Source organism: Canis lupus, chromosome 22 (assembly GCF_011100685.1).
Source record: "Canis lupus familiaris isolate Mischka breed German Shepherd chromosome 22, alternate assembly UU_Cfam_GSD_1.0, whole genome shotgun sequence".
Classification (NCBI taxonomy): domain Eukaryota; kingdom Metazoa; phylum Chordata; class Mammalia; order Carnivora; family Canidae; genus Canis; species Canis lupus.
In genome coordinates this window covers 18,747,805-18,766,033 of record NC_049243.1, presented here as the reverse complement: position 1 = coordinate 18,766,033, position 18,229 = coordinate 18,747,805, and the positions used below count along the sequence as shown (strand labels likewise).

The following is an 18,229-nucleotide window of genomic DNA, read 5'->3' as shown; positions in this document are numbered from 1 at the left end:
GCCTCTCTCTGTGTGTCTCTCACGGACAAATAAATAAAATCTATAAAAAAGGAAAAAAAAAGTGCTGGGAAAACTGAGTATCTATATGCAAAAGAATGAAATTGATGTCTTATACCATACACAAAAATCAACTTGAAATGGATTAAATACGCAAACATAAAACCTACAACTATAAAACTTCTAGGAGAAAACATAACCAAAAACTTTATGGTATTGGTCTTGTTGGCAATGATTTCTTGAACATGACACCAAAGGAACAGACATTAAAAGCAAAAATAGACAAATGAGATTATTTCAAAGCAAAAAGTTTTTACAACAAAAAGAAAACCATAAGCACAATGAAAGGACAACCTATTGAATGGAAGAAAATATTTGCAATGCAAATCATATATCTGATATGGGGTTAACGTTCAAAATACATTGAAGGTCTTCAACTCAATAGAAAAAAAAAAAAAAAAAACCCAAAATAATAAAACAGAAGAACTCCACAAAAGAAACAACAAAAGTAAGCCAAACAGGTTGATTCAAAAGTGAGCAAAGAATGTTGATAAATACTTCTCTGCAGAAGATATGCAAATGACCAAGTATATAAAAAGAAGCTCAGTATTACCAATCATAAAAATGGCAATTAACATCACAATGAGATCTCACTTCACAACTGTTAGGATGGCTATTACCAAAAACAAAAATAAAAAATAATAAGCGTTGGTGAAAGATGTGGAGAAATCATAACCCTGTATACTGTTGGTGGACTATAAAATGGTGAAGCCAATATGGGAAACAGTATGATGCTTCCTGAAAAAAATTAAAAATGGAACTATCAGTAGCTCTAGCAATCCTACTTCTGGGTTGTAGCCAAAATAACTGAAATCAAGGGGGATCCCTGGGAGGCTGAGCGGTTTACCGCCTGCTTTCAGCCCAGGGTGTAACCCTGGAGACCTGGGATCAAGTCCCACCTTGGACTCCCGGCATGGAGCTTCGGCTTTTCTCCCTCTGCCTTGTCTCTGCCTCTCTCTCTCTCTGTCTCTCATGAATAAATAAATAAAATATCTTAAAAAAAAAAAAAAAAAGAACTGAAATCAAGATATGCACTCCCATGGTCACTGCAGCATTCTTCACAACAGCTAAGATATGGAAACAACCTAAGATCCACTGTTAAAATCAAAACAAACAGACCTGCCTTGAAAACTCTGAGTAGCTAAAACCAGTTTAGTCCATTGAGGGTGACAGAACATGAGAGATACCTAACTCTGGGAAACGAACAAGGGGTAGTAGAAGGGGAGGTGGGCAGGGGGTTGGGGTGACTGGGTGATGAGCACTGAAGGGGGCACTTGAAGGGATGAGCACTGGGTGATATGCTATATGTTGGCAAATTGAACTCCAATAAAAAAATAAATTTTTTAAAAAATTAAAAAATTAAAAAATTAAAATTAAATACTAATAAAATAAAATAATAAAAAATAATTTAAAAAGCAGTTTAGTCATACAAAGCATAATTTAACTTTTTTTTTTTTTCAAAACTAGCTTGACCTGGGTCACTTCTTATTTATGCCTCTGAAAATCATAAACAAAATTTACACTCTCTCCCAAGGTTAATATAGGGTAACTATTGACCAATTACCTACTGTTTAGTTAAATGAGAATATTATAACCAATCTCTGTAAAGAATAAACATTTAATGCTTTCTCATTACTGCTTTATAACGATATGCCCCTGAGTTTCATCCTACGTTTTGGCTTGGGTGCTCCAAGTTCACAAACTATCTTTTTGGTGTGTGCCCAATACTTCAACAAATCACTACTTTAATGATCCAGTGGTTTTACTTTTGCTGTTTCTGAACTTCTGACACTGTTGGAAGATTGGTGGATAAACAAAATGAGGCATTTACATGCAAAATGACATAATTCGGCCTTAAACAAGAATGAAATCCAGTCATCTACAGTAACATGCGTGAACCTATAGGCCCTCATGCTAAGTGAAATAAGCCAGTCACAGGAACGACCTCACACATAGGAAGTATTAAAATGGCCAAGCTCAGGAGCAAACAAACGGTGGTTTCTAGGGGCTATAAGGAGGGATACCGAGAGTTCTGTTCAAAGGGTATAAAGTTTCAGTTATTCAATATAAATAAGTACCAGAGATCTACTGTACAATGTTACGGCTATAATTAACAACAGTTAATTATAAACAGCTTTTTAGAATTTTCTCAGAGGGCAGACCTCTAAGTTTCCTTACTTTGATAAAAACAAAAACTATCACTTAATTTTTCTAAATGGATTTTATGATTTTTTTAAAGATTTTATTTATTTATTAATGAGAGAGAGAGAGAGAGGCCCAGAGACACAGGCAGAGGGAGAAGCAGGCTCCACGCAGGGAGTCTGACGCGGGACTCGATCCGGGGTCTCCAGGATCACGCCCTGGGCCGAAGGCGACGCTAAGCCGCTGAGCCACCTGGGCTGCCCCAAACTGAATTTAAATGTAAAGAAAAAAAAAAAGTTCCAAAAAAAAAAAAGAAGAAAGAAAAATAATACCTACTTTATGAGAACTGAAGATCTTCGCTGCCGACGTGAGGAGAGGGAAAAGAGAGCTAGAGCGCGGCGAGCGAGGAAAAGAGGCAAACGCCCCCCTGCCGCACCTCGCCGTCCTCGCGCCGCCTCAGAAAGCCGGAAGCAGGAAGCAGGCGGGCAGCACGCGGCGTCCCTCCGGGCGCGTCAGAAAGCCGGGGATGCGTGCGCAGCCTGTGCCTCGAGGGGGCGGGGCCGAGCACGCACAGGGGAGCGTCCCTGCGGGGAAGCGGCCTCTTTACCCTCCCTTCTCGGCTCCTCCCTGCTGCGCTGCTCTCAACCCCGCTGGAGGCACAGCACCCGCATAGGCAGCAGCTGAACTCCAACCACAGTGGAACGGAGACCTCAGCAAAGGACCAGCAAGAAGTAGGTGATTAAGTACAAACTAAATAGACAGGTTTAATGAACAAGCTAGTGAGCAGATTTTGAAAGTAGGACAGGAATCTAGCAAACTCTGCCCACCTTTTTTTTTTTTTTTTTTTTTTTTTTTTCCAGAAGGGGCCGGAATTGAGCGCCATAATCCCAGATTTCGGGGGAATCACATTTATCAACCATCCACAAGTGTCTGCCTGCTTGGGGAGGAGGATGAAGAGGCACTGTTTGACAAGAGTTGAAGTGACAGAGTGTAAAGATATTAAATCAGGTTGCAGAATAGATTTTTGTTTTGATGAAAATCCTTCTTTCTAAAATGAAGTTTTTCTCTACAGAGAATTTCCTATGAATGAGAGTAGCAGTCCATCTTCAAAGTCCACTGAAATCAAATAGAAATTTGGAAAGACTTTGACTGAAATGTTCAAGTCAAACACAAAGTCAGCAGCAGGAAGAGACAGCATGAGGAACCGGAACCAGATTTAAATCCTTAACCTGATTTACTGACCAGTCTGATGCAAGGGCAAATGAGTTAGGAGAGATCATCAAAGATGAATATTTGGCCAGTTTTATTAATGAAACTGTTTAATTTCTGAGATGGATGATAAATAAGAGAAAGGAGAAGAAAATGACAAAAAGGACTGGAAGATATTGATGAAAAGGGATGAAGATGAAGGTGAAAAAAATGAAGATGATGATGTGGAGGAGTGAGGATGATGAAAGAGATGACTGGCGGAACAGTCACTGATGGATTCCAATCATACTTTTTAAAATTTCCTCCAATCCCTAGGAACAAGTTGCACTTGTTTCTTATTTCTTTCTTCTTTTTGTTCGTTGGGACCCTGTTTTTGAGGTCTCTCGTCTTTCCTTTTTACCATGGTTCTTAACTTATTTGAGGGTGGGGTATATCTTGAGCAGAATACAGTGGGAAATGAATCTCTACCCCTTTCTGTTCCAAATTCATTTTATCCTTTTCTGTCTTAATAAAAACTATGGAATTGACACCACCCTGCTCTGTGGGAAAAAAGAAAACCCGAGATCCCTGGGTGGCGCAGTGGTATGGCGCCTGCCTTTGGCCCAGGGCTCGATCCTGGACACCCGGGATGGAATCCCACGTCGGGCTCCCGGTGCATGGAGCATGCTTCTCCCTCTGCCTATGTCTCTGCCTCTCTCTCTCTCTCTGTGTGACTATCATAAATTAAATAAATAAATAAATAAATAAATAAATAAATAAATAAATAAAATAAAAAGAAAACCCTCTGCTTCATTATTTCTGCTGGAACCTGGAGGGTGATAGGCCCCTGTGTAGTAGTGAATAGAATTCTGTTTTCCTCATTCCTCTGTTTTGGGCTCAGAGATTATATTGCCTCTCTATCTGAAAATGGACATTTAGTACTTACCGACATGTATTTGTCTACTTTCCCTTGATTAAAAAAGAAAAAAAAAGGAAACCTTAAAAACTGAGATTACAGAAAATCAGCAAAGGTTAAGCAGGCATTTTGATATATAGATTTTCCTTTGGCATGTTCGATTGTGATGTTCAACAGACATTCATACAGTTTAAGATGGCACTTGAAATAAAATTCTCTCCTAGTGGTAACTTGAACCTTGCCACTCAATGAAGAAATCAGAAGAACCTGTAGGATCTAAATATATACATACTCTATTGTAATATTTTTCCTATTTATTTTTAATTTATTTTTGTTTCACTGGATTGGAAAAAAATGACCCCTAGTCTTAAACATTAGAAGTGTACCAAGTGCTTTGTTACAATGAAAGTACTAAATGTGTACACAAAGAATTTGGTGCTTTTCTCTCCAAACAGAAATACTTAATGTGTCCTTCCAAATTTGACTTATATAACATATTGTCAAACTTTGTTACCCTAACTCTGTATTTTGTGATATCCACTTTGCAGGATCACCTCAGGGCTATGTGGGTGGAGTAAAGGGATTTCAATCAATGGATTAATGTTTCCTCAGCTGGGTAACATGATGGGTAAAATTTGCCATCAGTTTCTAGAACTTTTCACATCATTTAGGATGCTAGATTGATCAAAACTCAGTTCTAAGTATATCATATCCATTTTTAATTTTTATCTCAAACTGGCATTTTTTTAAATGGGCCTTTATTTATCTGATAATGGTGTCTGCTTTTACCATCAGACAGATCTGGTGATTTAATGCCAAGCTACAACAGGAAGCAATTGCTGGCATGTCTTCCTTGGCACTATAAAATGTGACCAAGAAAATAGGCAATCACAGCAAGAAATCTGTGTTTACTCTAAGAAACTCAGGTGAGAAGTATTTTTGTCTCTAAGTACTAGCTCTTTAGCATACAGTTTTCCAATGAGGTCTATCTATGAAAATTTGGATGAGATGATGAACTCTGCTCTGCCTGCTAAATGCTATTGTACATATTAAAACATTTCAGAAGCTACCTAAGTATAAGCTTTTTAATGCTATAAAATATAGTGGCTAAAATTAGATGCCACTTAACTTTTTCAGAGGTGAATTAATGGACAGCTTGGTCAAATTCAAAGCTTTTGACATATAAGACTTCATCAGTGGGACTAGGTCCAGTGTAACCAAAACCTATCTAGACGGATAATATGTTGTAGTTTCTGCACAGATTTCTGTTTAATAAATACATCATTTTATACTGGTCAGGAGTCTTGCTCCAACAAAGAAACATTTTTAAAAAGATATACATATTACATAGGAGAAGATTTCTTCTTGGATAAATTGACACAGGAGAAACCACCATGGTTTATCTGTGGATCTGCTGCCATCTCATGCTTTGACCAATAGGTGTAAACAGGGTTAATTCATTGCACTTCCCATCTGGGGGTGTATTGGTCCTCATAAAGGAGAAACGGGCTATATTGCAAAGGAAGTACAAGACACAGCTGTCATAGCTTTAAGCATGAGACCAGACTCTGAGGATGCTGACCAAGAGAGTTGGAATATAAAACTGGACTTGGGAGTGTTATCCCAAATTATAGGATAACTTCCCGGAAAGGACCCCAAAAGTTGGTCGAACTAATTTGCATAATACCCCTAAACCACAGAGAATTAATGGCTCACATTGAATAAAGATAAATGCTAGAATTGCTTGAGAGATAGTGAAGGAAGAGAAACATGCTAGCTAGACATTTTATAAGCAGTCACAAGACTCACAAAATGATGATACTCCACAGGAAGACCAAAACTCTAAGCAGTGCAATGGCAAGAGGCTCACTCTTTCTGATAGCAGGGATGAAAGTAAGAGAAACTGTACAGAATTTGGCTCACTAGCCAGAGCTGGAACCACACACACGTTGCTACCCCTCCATCTTTTACCCTCTTGCTGTCCCTCTGAAAACTATGTTTCCAGAGGAAAGCAGCTGCCCAAGTGAAAAGAGAAGAGAAAAAAGGGGAGGGGAAAAGGAAAGAAAGAAAAGAACTTATCGCACTAATAGCAAGAAAATAGAGGCCAAGCAAGTGTTTCACCACCAGAAGAGAAGTGATAAAAATCATCGATAATGATGACTGGTGAAGTTTGAGAGGTAGCTGAAAGTATGTACTACGAAAAGGGTAATGAGTATGGTTCACAACCATATGAATATGGAACACAACCTCCCCAAGGAAAACAGGTGGGAAGCCAACAAGTGATTATTCAATTTGTGCCAACAGAGGAAATCAAAAATGAAGATCAAGGTACTGAAAACATTTGGTCCATTTAAGAGTCATGACCCCTTGCCAAGATCTAGAGCTAAGCCAGGTATCAGACTTAGAAACCATTGCCGGAAGAGCTAGTGAGGTACTTAGGAGAAAAAGACCATGCAAAACCATACTTAGTACACACAAAAAAGATACACTAGTCCTTCACTAAAGAGACTCCTGGTCTCTGTGGACTGGAGAGTAGATTGCCAGACACACTGAGAGATGTTAGAAACAGGGTCTGTGTTGACACTAACACCTGGAGACCAAAAGCATTATTGTGTTGTTGTGCCCCTTCCATATAAGAAATGGAGTATATTTGGGATAGATGTGGAGAGGGGAGGTAACAAATAGGTCCTGGTCAAGCAAGCATTGGTTACAGACTTTACACTGGTCTTCTGATTGCCATTTTACCGCTATGTTTCTTTAGTCCATAGAGGAAGAATTATCTTGGTAGGAAATTTTAGGGGAAGTCTTCAGAAACTACTCTCCTTTGCACAAGAAAGGAATTCAAAAATTGTATATTGCATCCCACATGGCTTAGAAAATACTAATCCTACCCTCAATAATTTAAAAGAAGCAAGAAGAATGGTTCTCATCATATCTCCTTTCGTTCACCATTTCTGATTCTTGTAGAAGTAGGATGGGTGCTGGATGATGACTGTATACTACTGCAAGTTCAACCTAATTATAGCCCAAATATCAAATACCTTTGCTAAAAATTATTATAGCCTCAGTCATATGATGTGTGGCTTATCTGGAAAATGTTATTTTCTATCCCTCTAAGAAAAGATAATTGAAACCAGTTCACATTCACATGGAATAAATACAGCATAGTCATAGTTTTGTTCCAATGTTATGTTAGCTCTACCCTCTTCATCATAATTTAGTCAGAAAAGATATGGACTACCAACATAGTTAATAAACCTCACTGAAATGACTCATTAGTAGATTAGTAGAGTGGTACATCTGGAATGCATTACAATTAGTGTTAGAGTACGCAACTCAGACGTGTGCAGGAGGCCCAGATACCCTAGCTACTCATCATTGTTGTACCAGTGTCCTTTCTTTATCCTGCATCTATGGGGATCTCTTATGACCAGACAAAAGAAGATAAGAAGGGTGCCTGGGTGGCTCATTTGGTTATGCATCTAACTCTTGATTTCAGCTCAGGCCATGATCTCAGGGTCATGAGATCAAGCTCTGCATCCAGCTCTGTGCTCAGTGGGCTGTCTGCTTGAGATTCTCTCCCTCTCTCCCTGCCCCTCCTTCACTCACACATGGGTGCTGTCTCTCTCTAAAAATAAATAAATAAATAAATCTTTTTTTAAAAAAAGAGGAAAGAAATCCTTAATTTGTTTATTGATGGTTTGTTTTGGTATGAGGGTGCAGGTCAAAGTCAATAGCAATTGCCTTATACCACTATATTGGTTAGCCTTGAAAAACAGTGACCATAAACCATAAACGTGGTCATCCACTTTGCATGGATAAAGTAGTGGTTCCGGAGAGAATATAAGTAGATTCAAAGACAGTAGTAAAAGGCTGAGAAGTTGTTCAGGATGCTGGAAGGATAAAATATGGTAATAATGATGGGGAGGGGAGGAAAGTCCACTATAGGCAAATGATAAGTAAATATCTCACATATCATGTTCAACTAGAACACATCCACCTCTGAAAAGGGACCAATCCACTAAGAAGCCAAAATGACCCAGCAAAGGGGCTTTTGCAAGCCTTTGTAATTGGCAGCTGCCAGCATGGCACAGCAGGCACGCAGAAAAAGTGACAATAGTGGCAGTCATGCAGGCAATATCAGGGTACAACAGGATTGGCTCATACTCTTATACTACCGATGTCAGTCTAGCTACTGCTGAGCCCAGAACAAAAACCAATGGCAGGCTATAGCTAGGCACAGAAACCAATGGCAGGCTATGGCACCATCTCTTAAGGAAGCCAACAGCAGCTTGGTGATCAAGGACCAGTGGTCTGTTCTCTGCATATCTGGGTATATGTATGTTTACTACCCTCACAGCCTCAGGATATCCAAGGATTTATTTTACCCATTGGCATAAGATTATACTTAACCTTTCATAAGTGCAGGGGACCTACTTTACAGGAAAAAGATGCAGGAATGGGCTCATGATCATGAATTCACTGATCTTGTACTTTTAGGCTATTACAAGAAAGAGTCTTTCTCCCTCCAACAAACACACACCCTTATCACCTGAAATGATAATTTTGACTAAGAATGGCTATCAGATGGTCACAGGAACAAGTTTTGAATGATCCCAAATAAAATTCAATCAACTTGGTACTTGTTACATGAATATCCAGTGAGTAAAAGAGCAATTAGGAAAACACAAGCCCTTTCTAACACTATGATTTGCATCCTTCCTTAGATATTTTTTTTTTCTTTAGAAGACTAAGGGTATTCATTTGATAGAAAGCAACAACATACTGCATTCTGACTATGAATTGGGCATTGTGATAGTATCTGGAGAAAAACAAAGTCATGAGTCCTGACCTGTAATTTCTCAGAAGACTAGTGGGCTCATATTTTCATTTGCCAATACCTGTAGCCCAAAATCTTAATTATGTACTGTTCAATGACCTGCTCACTTGCTTACCTTAGTAGAGTGTCTTATCTAAAGTTCTAATCCTCTGGGTGTTAATCTGTCACAGAAAATAGTTTCAGGCATAATTTTCTCACTCTTGATCACAACTCACCCATACGACCCAGTGAAACAAATTATAGTGTTCTGCATTGATTTGACCTCTGGTCCTTTGTAAATCCTACTTCTCTAATTAGCCTATAAAGAGAAGTTGCAATATATAGATTTATGGAATAGCATCAGGACAGAGGAAACATTTTTAGCAATTTGGAACCTAAAGGGATTTAGAACTGTCACTGTTATGAGTTGGGTTTAAAATCCCATAGTCTATGCTAAAATAAATAGTTTTATGACAACATAGTCCTTGCTCTAGGCATTTCAGAATCACCATAGTTTTATATGCTACAAATGCTTAAATATACTGGAAATGACAAATTATATTACATTTTCATATTACAATATTGAATATTCTATTACTTTTCATTCCTATAACCTCTGTCCTTTGTCACCTCTTGATCATTGCTTGTCTGTATAACCTCAACAGCTTCTCAAATGGTTTCTTTCTAGGTTTGTTTTTTTCCCAGATGACCTTTATATGAACCTATATGTACACTATGTGGCTTTACTTTTTCAAATAAAATGGTTTCTTCATGTCTACTTAGTAGTTTTTTAATATTTTTCTAATATTGTATACTCTTATTTTACAAAGGCAATATCACACAAAAGCTTATTTTATGAAAAAGTAGCTGCCCCTTCTTTGGGCCATAATGATCTTAAAATATACAGTATAGCTCTGTCATTTGAAACAGCACATGAAGTTGTGATAGAGACTGCAAGTGACTTGGCCATCCATATATATATCATCATTTATATTTAAGAAAGCTATGTTAATAATCTTTTGTTCTTTTGCAGAGTTTATGGGAAGATAAGCAACAAAAATATTCAGTCAAGTAAAAGAAAAGACATTAAACACATTATTTTACAGAAGAAGACAATGACAGATGCAAATTATGCATAATAAGAAGTGGGACTGTAAATTAAATCTTGTCCGATAATATATACAAACAGATACATTTTACAACGGCATTCATTCAAATATACTTTGTGATTATCCATCATATGCCATGAACTGTAGAAGAGACTTAGCCTGTTATCTGTGAACAAGATAATGGACATCCTTGCTTTCACGTAACTTACCTTCCACCAGTGGGAAATGAGCAATTAGCAAAATGGACATTCTAAATAAACTATTATTTTGAAGATGCTAAGTGTCTTAGAGGACAAGATGCAAAGAAAGTGAGTTCAGGAATATTGGCAAGAGGAGCAAGTTACAATTGTAAATAAAGTATTGGAAATAGAATGATATTTAATTGCAACTTGGGGTACAAAATGTGTTCGAGGATCATCAAGGAGGTCAGACAATGCAGGACAGAGGAATAGACAAAAAAAGGGCAAGAATACTGATATTTTACAAAGATATTTGGTAATATTTATTACATATTTTATAAAGGAAAACATACAGACTATCAATTCTAAGATTTGAAAACTTAGAAGAATATATTATTATAGTTAAGGAAATTTAGTCTCATAGGGATAATAATATAAAGTATATTGTGCCTTGTTCAGTTGGTAAATTCAGAATCAGGAGACAATAGAAAAAAATCAGGTGTCTTTATTCATATTTTGTGGAAGATGACTTTCTCTTGTAGTCTTTGGTGACAAAATGGGATGGTACAATAATGTAGCACCTTTAGGTGCCTTTTATTTTATGTGGGGCATTAATAGCCTACAAGCCATAGCTGGTGGCAGAATTTAGAATGCTGCTTTTTTTTTTTTTTCAATCCAAATATTTAATCCTTCGTAGTACTTATAAAAGAAAGACCAATTGGATTCTTTGGCTTTGTGAAAGTGAAAGCCCCATATCCTTTTATTTAGTAACATGTGGCTCATCACATTTGATCTGTTGAACTATAAAAGAATAGAACTTCAATACGAACATCATACAGAACCCTCACCATTCATTCTTTTGTTCCATGTGGCCACTGCTTTTAGCTTTTTTTTTTTTTTTTTTTTTTTTTTTTTTTGCTTTTAGCTCTTAAAAGCACTTCTTTCACATCATTTCTGAAGCTGGTACCTTTACTGAAAAGGCTTTCTAACTGTCCAGGAATTTTGCAACTACTCTAAGTCAGGTGACAGCTTACCACTAGAAATCTTTGAAGATGATGCTTCGCTTTTAGTTTTTTTAAAAAACCAAGTGCCCAGGATAAAATAACAAAACTAACACATAACGAATGGATGAGAAAAGTTATATAAATATTTGAATATTCAGGATACAATCAATAATTATATTTAAATTCATAATTGTCTACATTAGATATCATAAAACTAGTAGCCAAATATACATAAAACTGTTTCATATTTTGCAGCTCAAATACTTGGTGCATATTTAGAATAGCTATGTCTTCTTGAAGGGTTGTTCCTTTCATCATAATATTATACCCCTTAATGTCTCTGGTAATTTTATTTGCTCTAAAGACACTTTATTTGAAGACTTCCTATGCTTTTTAAAAATTTATATTTGCACGTTATACTTTTTTCCATCATCATTTTAGTTTCAATTAAATTACATTGTTATATTTAAAGTGAGTTTATTTTGTGTAAGGATAGTTGTGGGATGTATTTAAATACACTCTACCGGGGGTCCCTGGGTGGCGCAGCGGTTTAGCGCCTGCCTTTGGCCCAGGGCGCCATCCTGGAGACCCGGGATCGAATCCCACGTCGGGCTCCCGGTGCATGGAGCCTGCTTCTCCCTCTACCTCTCTCTCTCTCTGTGTGACTATCATAAATAAATAAAAAATAAATTCACTCTACCAATCTCTCTCTTTATATTGGTGTAATCAAATTATACTTCATGTTATTATTAATACTTTAGAGCTTAAGTCTGCTATTTTATTTGTGATTTGCTGTTTGCTCTGTTTTTTGTTTCTCTTTTCTTTTACCTACCTTCTTTGGACTACATAAACTTTTTCAACTTTGATTTTTAAAATTCAATTACTAGCCAATAATATCCAAAACAACCATTAAAAATCTATACACTTATTAGTGCTTATTAGCACTGTTTACTAGTGTCACTTTGGTGGTTCAAGGGATAAATAGAAACCTATGTCGGGATCCCTGGGTGGCGCAGCGGTTTGGCGCCCGCCTTTGGCCCAGCGCGCGATTCTGGAGACCCGGGATCGAATCCCACGTCAGGCTCCCAGTGCATGGAGCCTGCTTCTCCCTCTGCCTGTGTCTCTGCCTCTCTCTCTCTCTCTGTGACTATCATAAATAAATAAAAATTGAAAAAAAAATAAAAGATAACTGATTGTTAAAAAAAAAAAAGAAACCTATGTCTATTAATGTTTCTTTACCCACCTCCATTACAATATAATTGTGTAAAATATTTCCTTCTAGATTCCAGAGTTACTGCAGAGAAATAAGTGGGCACTATGTGAAATAGCGGGTTCTCAAAAAATTAAAAATAGACAAGCATATAATCCAGGAATCCAATTTCTGGGTACATGTTCAAACAGGTAGATTGCTACCTCTAAGAAGTATTTGTACCCTCATGCCCTTTGAGCATTACTTAACAATAGGCAAGATTTAGAAATAACCTAAGTGTATGTTGATAGATAAATGGATACATAATAGTTTATCCATGACAATGATTCAAAAACCATTAAAAAAAATCAAGTCAGTCTCCTTAACTTAAAAAATCCTCTCAAGCAAAAATGAATGACGGAAAGCAAACAAAATACCACAATACATCTGAATAGTCCAGAATTCCCATGTTTTTAAGCTTCTCTAGAAAGAAATATCCAGTCTTTTCTCTGAACAGGGTAGGATACTTAGAGAATCTAGGGGCTTCTTTGAAAGACTTCCAACATACATTGGTTTCTGGCTATTTTACCACTTCTCTTTTGAGGTATTGACTCTAATCCTTAGGACCGCTAAAAGTTTCTCAGGGAAAAACTAGTTGATTTTCAGTAAATCTCACTCTCTCATTCGGTTCAGCTTTTTTCTTTTTTCTAATTAATTCATTTTTATGCTATCATCTCCTTGCAATAAGTGACTTTGCAAAAATTAATGTAACTTTTTGGTAAAATTATCAAAAATTGACTTTGCTCAGTTCAGTTCACCATTTGTTCAGTTCACCATTTACAATAAGAAAATTTGAGAGACTGTTAAAACAACATAAAGACCTAAATTTAATTACCAAAACATTTAAAATAAAAACCTTAGCTTTGTCATCCTAATTGCAAACCAGGAGCAAACCACACATCTACAAATGACCTGAAAATACCTTTACTATGACTAATGCAGAGGAGAATAAAAAAGTGTACCGCATTTCTACAAAGAACATAATTCAATATGTACAGTTAAAATTCGTGAAAATGTTGCTATATAAAAAGAATAGCTGATGAATAAATAATATAGGTTATGACTATAAGCTGATTTTTTTATGAAAAGAGATTTAGATTAATTGCAAAACTTGCTCACCCTTATCATCTTTATCATGAGAACATTATTTTGTGTGGAAAATCTATTTTTTTTATCAGAATGGAGTTAATTAGACTGACAGAACATTCTGAATGTGTGACTATGCTATGAAAATTAGATATAACTATTTAAAATTCTCAAAGATGCATGATTTTTATGTCTTGAGATTCTGTTGTTCTAATGTGTATTTTCTTCTGTATTCATCTTTAAAATATATATGGTCCTTCCTGTGCCTTCAACTCCATATCTTGACATTATTGTCTCATTTCATTGGCCATGACAACATTTTTAAAATTGCTTAAACTAATTATGCTCTCTTATTTCTACTTTTCTCATATCAAATTTGGTCCTCCTCAAATTCATTCAGTCATCACCTGGCAAATTATGATTACATTTCATGAGCAAGGTAGAGGTTATGTACACTGGGAATAAATTCCCAAGCCCCCAAATTATTAGGTGCCCCTTCTATACATTCTAATACAATACCCACTTCCCCCATAATGTACATATTCACAGTCTACAAATGTCTTGTTAAATATACACCTCAGGCATTAGGCTATCAGAGCTGTATTGCCTCTCAGTAAAAGAAACTGCACACAGTAATTGCTCAATATGCATATATGAAATACAGGACAAAATAAGGAAATTAATAAAATAGTATCTTGAAGAAGTTTCTATTATAGATACTAATTTTTACCACTTACATATACTTTGCCAAATACAATTCTAAGCTTTTTACATATCAGAAAATATTGTATGCACTTTTCAATTATTGTTTTCCTACTAGAATAACAATCTTCAAACAGCTGCAATGTTAAATATATGCAGATCAAATTCAAACATGTTTTTTAGAACATAAAATCTACATCTATGTTCCTATCTAAATGTTATCTTGGCTGACAATATAAACAAAAAATAAACTACTGTGAACATGGTAGCTTACTTAGACATCGTAAACTATGCAACAACATTTCTCTTACTGATGTCCATGTGCATAGTATGTCACATGCTTTCTGGGAACTTCTTAAGATTTATTTCGCTATGGTCTTCAGTAACACCTTTCATTTGTTTACTTGTTTATATTATTCCATCTATAATCAGTTAGGTAGGTATATAAAATATATTAATTTCTGCTTTAAAGATTTTAACAAGACAAAATTCTGTAATGATTTTGGCAACAGAAAACAAAAGGCTACTAATCTAAGTAGGGTTTTTCATACATGCAAGTGGAAAGAACAATAATATTATACAAGTATGAAACTTTAAAAGGATCAGTATTATGGGATCCCTGGGTGGTGCAGCGTATTAGCGCCTGCCTTTGGCCCAGGGCGCGATCCTGGAGACCCGGGATCGAATCCCACGTCTGGCTCCCTGTGCATGGGGCCTGCTTCTCCCTCTGCCTATGTCTCTGCGTCTCTCTCTCTCTCTCTCTCTATCATTAAAAAAAATCTATATTATGAAGAAAATTATTATGTGTATGTAAGCACTTCATATAGGGGTACCTGGGTGGCTCAGTAGTTAAGCATTGGACTCTTGATTTTGGCTCAGGTCATGATCTCAAGTCAGCCCACATCAGGGTCCGTGCTCAGTGCAGAGTCTGCTGTCCCTTTCCCTCACTCCACTTGGTCTCTCTCTCTCTTTCTCTCTCTCTCTCTCTCTCCATCCCTCTCATAAATAAATTAATTAAAACTTTTTTTTAAAAAAGAACTTCAGGGGATCCCTGGGTGGCTCAGTGGTTTGGCACCTGCCTTTGGCGCAGGGCGCGATCCTGGAGTCCCGGATCGAGTCCCATGTCAGGCTCCCGGCATGGAGCCTGCTTCTCCCTCCTCCTGTGTCTCTGCCTCTCTCTCTCTCTCTCTCTGTGTGACTATCATAAATAAATAAAAATTAAAAAAAAAAAAGAAAAATTAGATCTGGGGATCCCTGGGTGGCGCAGCGGTTTGGCCCTGCCTTTGGCCCAGGGCGCGATCCTGGAGTTCCGGGATCGAGTCCCATGTCAGGCTCCCAGCATGGAGCCTGCTTCTCCCTCCTCCTGTGCCTCTGCCTGTCTCTCTCTCTGTGTCTAAAATAAATAAATAAATAAATAAATAAATAAATAAATAAATAAATAAATCTATCTTAAAAAAATAAAAAGCACTTCATATAGTTGGTTGTATTTACCTCTAAATTAGGTTGACCCATAACCCTTACACGACTAGCACTCTAACTGATATAGATGTAACATAGTTGTCTGAGAGTATGCCATTCCCGGAATAAAATAGGGCAGTAAGAACAACTGCCAAAAATATATGCATATATTTGTTCACTCTTTGACCCAATTTCTGTGGAAACTCAAGCCTTACTTAAATTTCACACAAGTAATACTGAGATTTAATATTTTAATAAAGCACATTTTGAGGACTAGTATTAACATTACTCTTTATACCCCTGCCCTCTGCTTCTTCTACTACTCCAAATGATTAGTAGCTCTCATATTCTAGCTGACACCCAAGCAGCATTTAACATCCCCTATGCCCTTCAAAAATACTCTGTAATTAAAGTCCATTATAGGTAAGGATTATTGATGTCTGTTGTGCTTGTGGATTCCACTGGTGTTGCAATGGTCATTACCACTTATGCTATTGACTGGTTTTATCACAGCAGCTTGCCTCTTAAGATATTTTCTTTCTGTTATTCTAGTAAGTCTCCCTTGCCATTGCAATATTTATTTAAGCACAAATGTATATAATAAAGGGAAATACTTGTAATGGGGAGAGGGAGGAAGAGAATTAAAGGAAGCTAAGTGACAGCTTATTTTCTGTTTATACAATGAGAAGAGATAAGTCTGCTATAAAATAAATTCATACTTTTCTTAAAAATTAGAATTATATCTAATTGTTCCAGGTTGTATGCTGTGGATTCAGTCTTCCCTGTTGGACCTACATGATGTCTTTCAAGATGCTAACGAATTTGAATTCAATAAACCTACAAGACGTCAGACAATACCTAAAATGAAAACAGACTCTGTTTAACAGAATTGAATGGGAGAGAATAAAAAAAAAAAAAAAAAAACACTTGGTCTGTACACTGTATGCAATAGTGAAGTTGTTGGAATTTAGGAACAGGATTGTATTCCCAGGGCAAAAGGAAAGTGGATCTACATATCTGCACAGGAGAAAGTCTTATGATGGGGACTGGCAAATCAGAATAAAAGAAAGGAAGAATTTAGCAAGGTGAGGATACAATTAGATCTAGCAAAATAGATACACTCTGCCTTCTACTTAATGTAATGCTTCCTCTAACCCTTTGGAATTTATGTAAATGTCCAAACCCAGAAAATGCAAAATGACTGAAATTACTGTAAAAGTTAGGGCATAGGAAGATTAGTGGTAGTTTTTTTTTCAGAACAAGTACCAATTGGTTCACTGATGAAGAGTGATTCAAAAAGATTCAGTAGAACAAACATGAGGTGTGCCTAATGCTGTGGTTAGTTAGGCATCCTATTCAGGTCATGATCTCAGGGTCTGTGCTCCATGTGGAATCTGTTTGAGATTCTCTCTCTTTAGCTCTTCCTCTGCCCCTCCTGCTCCTGCACACAGCACACACTCTCTAAAATAAATGCATCTTTAAAAACAACAAAAAAGACAACAAACACAAAAGAGATACATAGCAAAGTCACTTCAAGAGGGCCAGCTTTGGAAAAAGTGACATAAAGGAAAATGACCCTGTCATAATTTTAAGCAATGAATATTTTAATAACCAACGATTTTCTGATTTTGTCATTTCTCCACAATATTTGATCAACCTTTCTTCTTTAAAGAGTCTCTCCTCTTGTTTTACATAATAATAATCTCTACTAGTTTTTCTGCCTAGTTATTTCTCCTCAATATCAATAGCAGAAGAAGCATTTAAATCCCTGGATTTAATAATAGATGAACAAGAAAGTCATGGTAGCTACTTTTTGGCTCCTGGCAGCAGAAAGTATAGGGAGCACCCATCCTGCAGAAAATCTGTTGAACAAACTGAACCAACTCATTTTCCTCACCTCTGTCAACAACACACATATTGGTATTCTTTAACATTTGTCTATATCCTTCTTATTTTTTATAATTTCACTGGACAATTGTATCAACTCCTTTAGTTTCAATTAACCTTTCTATTATAGTAACTTCCAAATCTGTCTCACTAGCATAGATGGCATTCCTTTTATTCATATTCATTCATCCAAATGATAATAGATACTGCCAATCAGATGTTATTCTTGAAGCTGATTTTTTTTAAAGATTTTATTTATTTATCCATGAGAGACACAGAGAGAGAGGCAGAGACATAGGCAGAGGGAGAGCCCGATGTGGGACTTGATCCCAGAACTCCAGGATCATGCCCTGAGCGTAAGACATATGCTCAACCGCTGAGCCACCCAAGTGTCGCTTGAAGCTGATATTAAACATGCCTAACATTCAGCATG

The 18,229-nt window shown here is 36.8% G+C and overlaps 3 long non-coding RNA genes across 8 annotated transcripts in view; 2 read left to right on the top strand and 1 right to left on the bottom strand.

Moving 5' to 3' along the window:
* Positions 1-2,666, bottom strand: part of LOC102155655 — a 276,612-nt gene extending 273,946 nt beyond the window's left edge. For all 6 annotated transcript variants that reach the window (XR_005376350.1, XR_005376347.1, XR_005376348.1 and 3 more), the window contains exon 1: positions 2,536-2,666. This is a non-coding gene — a long non-coding RNA (uncharacterized LOC102155655). The remainder of the gene's footprint in view (positions 1-2,535) is intronic.
* A 96-nt stretch (positions 2,667-2,762) lies between these two features.
* LOC111091748 lies at positions 2,763-3,935 on the top strand. Its single transcript, XR_005376016.1, has 2 exons — positions 2,763-2,930; positions 3,060-3,935. It is a non-coding gene; the product is annotated as an uncharacterized LOC111091748 (long non-coding RNA).
* Positions 3,936-5,093: 1,158 nt separating this feature from the next.
* LOC119865134 lies at positions 5,094-16,782 on the top strand. Its single transcript, XR_005376015.1, has 3 exons — positions 5,094-5,229; positions 10,156-10,539; positions 16,666-16,782. It is a non-coding gene; the product is annotated as an uncharacterized LOC119865134 (long non-coding RNA).
* Positions 16,783-18,229: the final 1,447 nt, after the last annotated feature.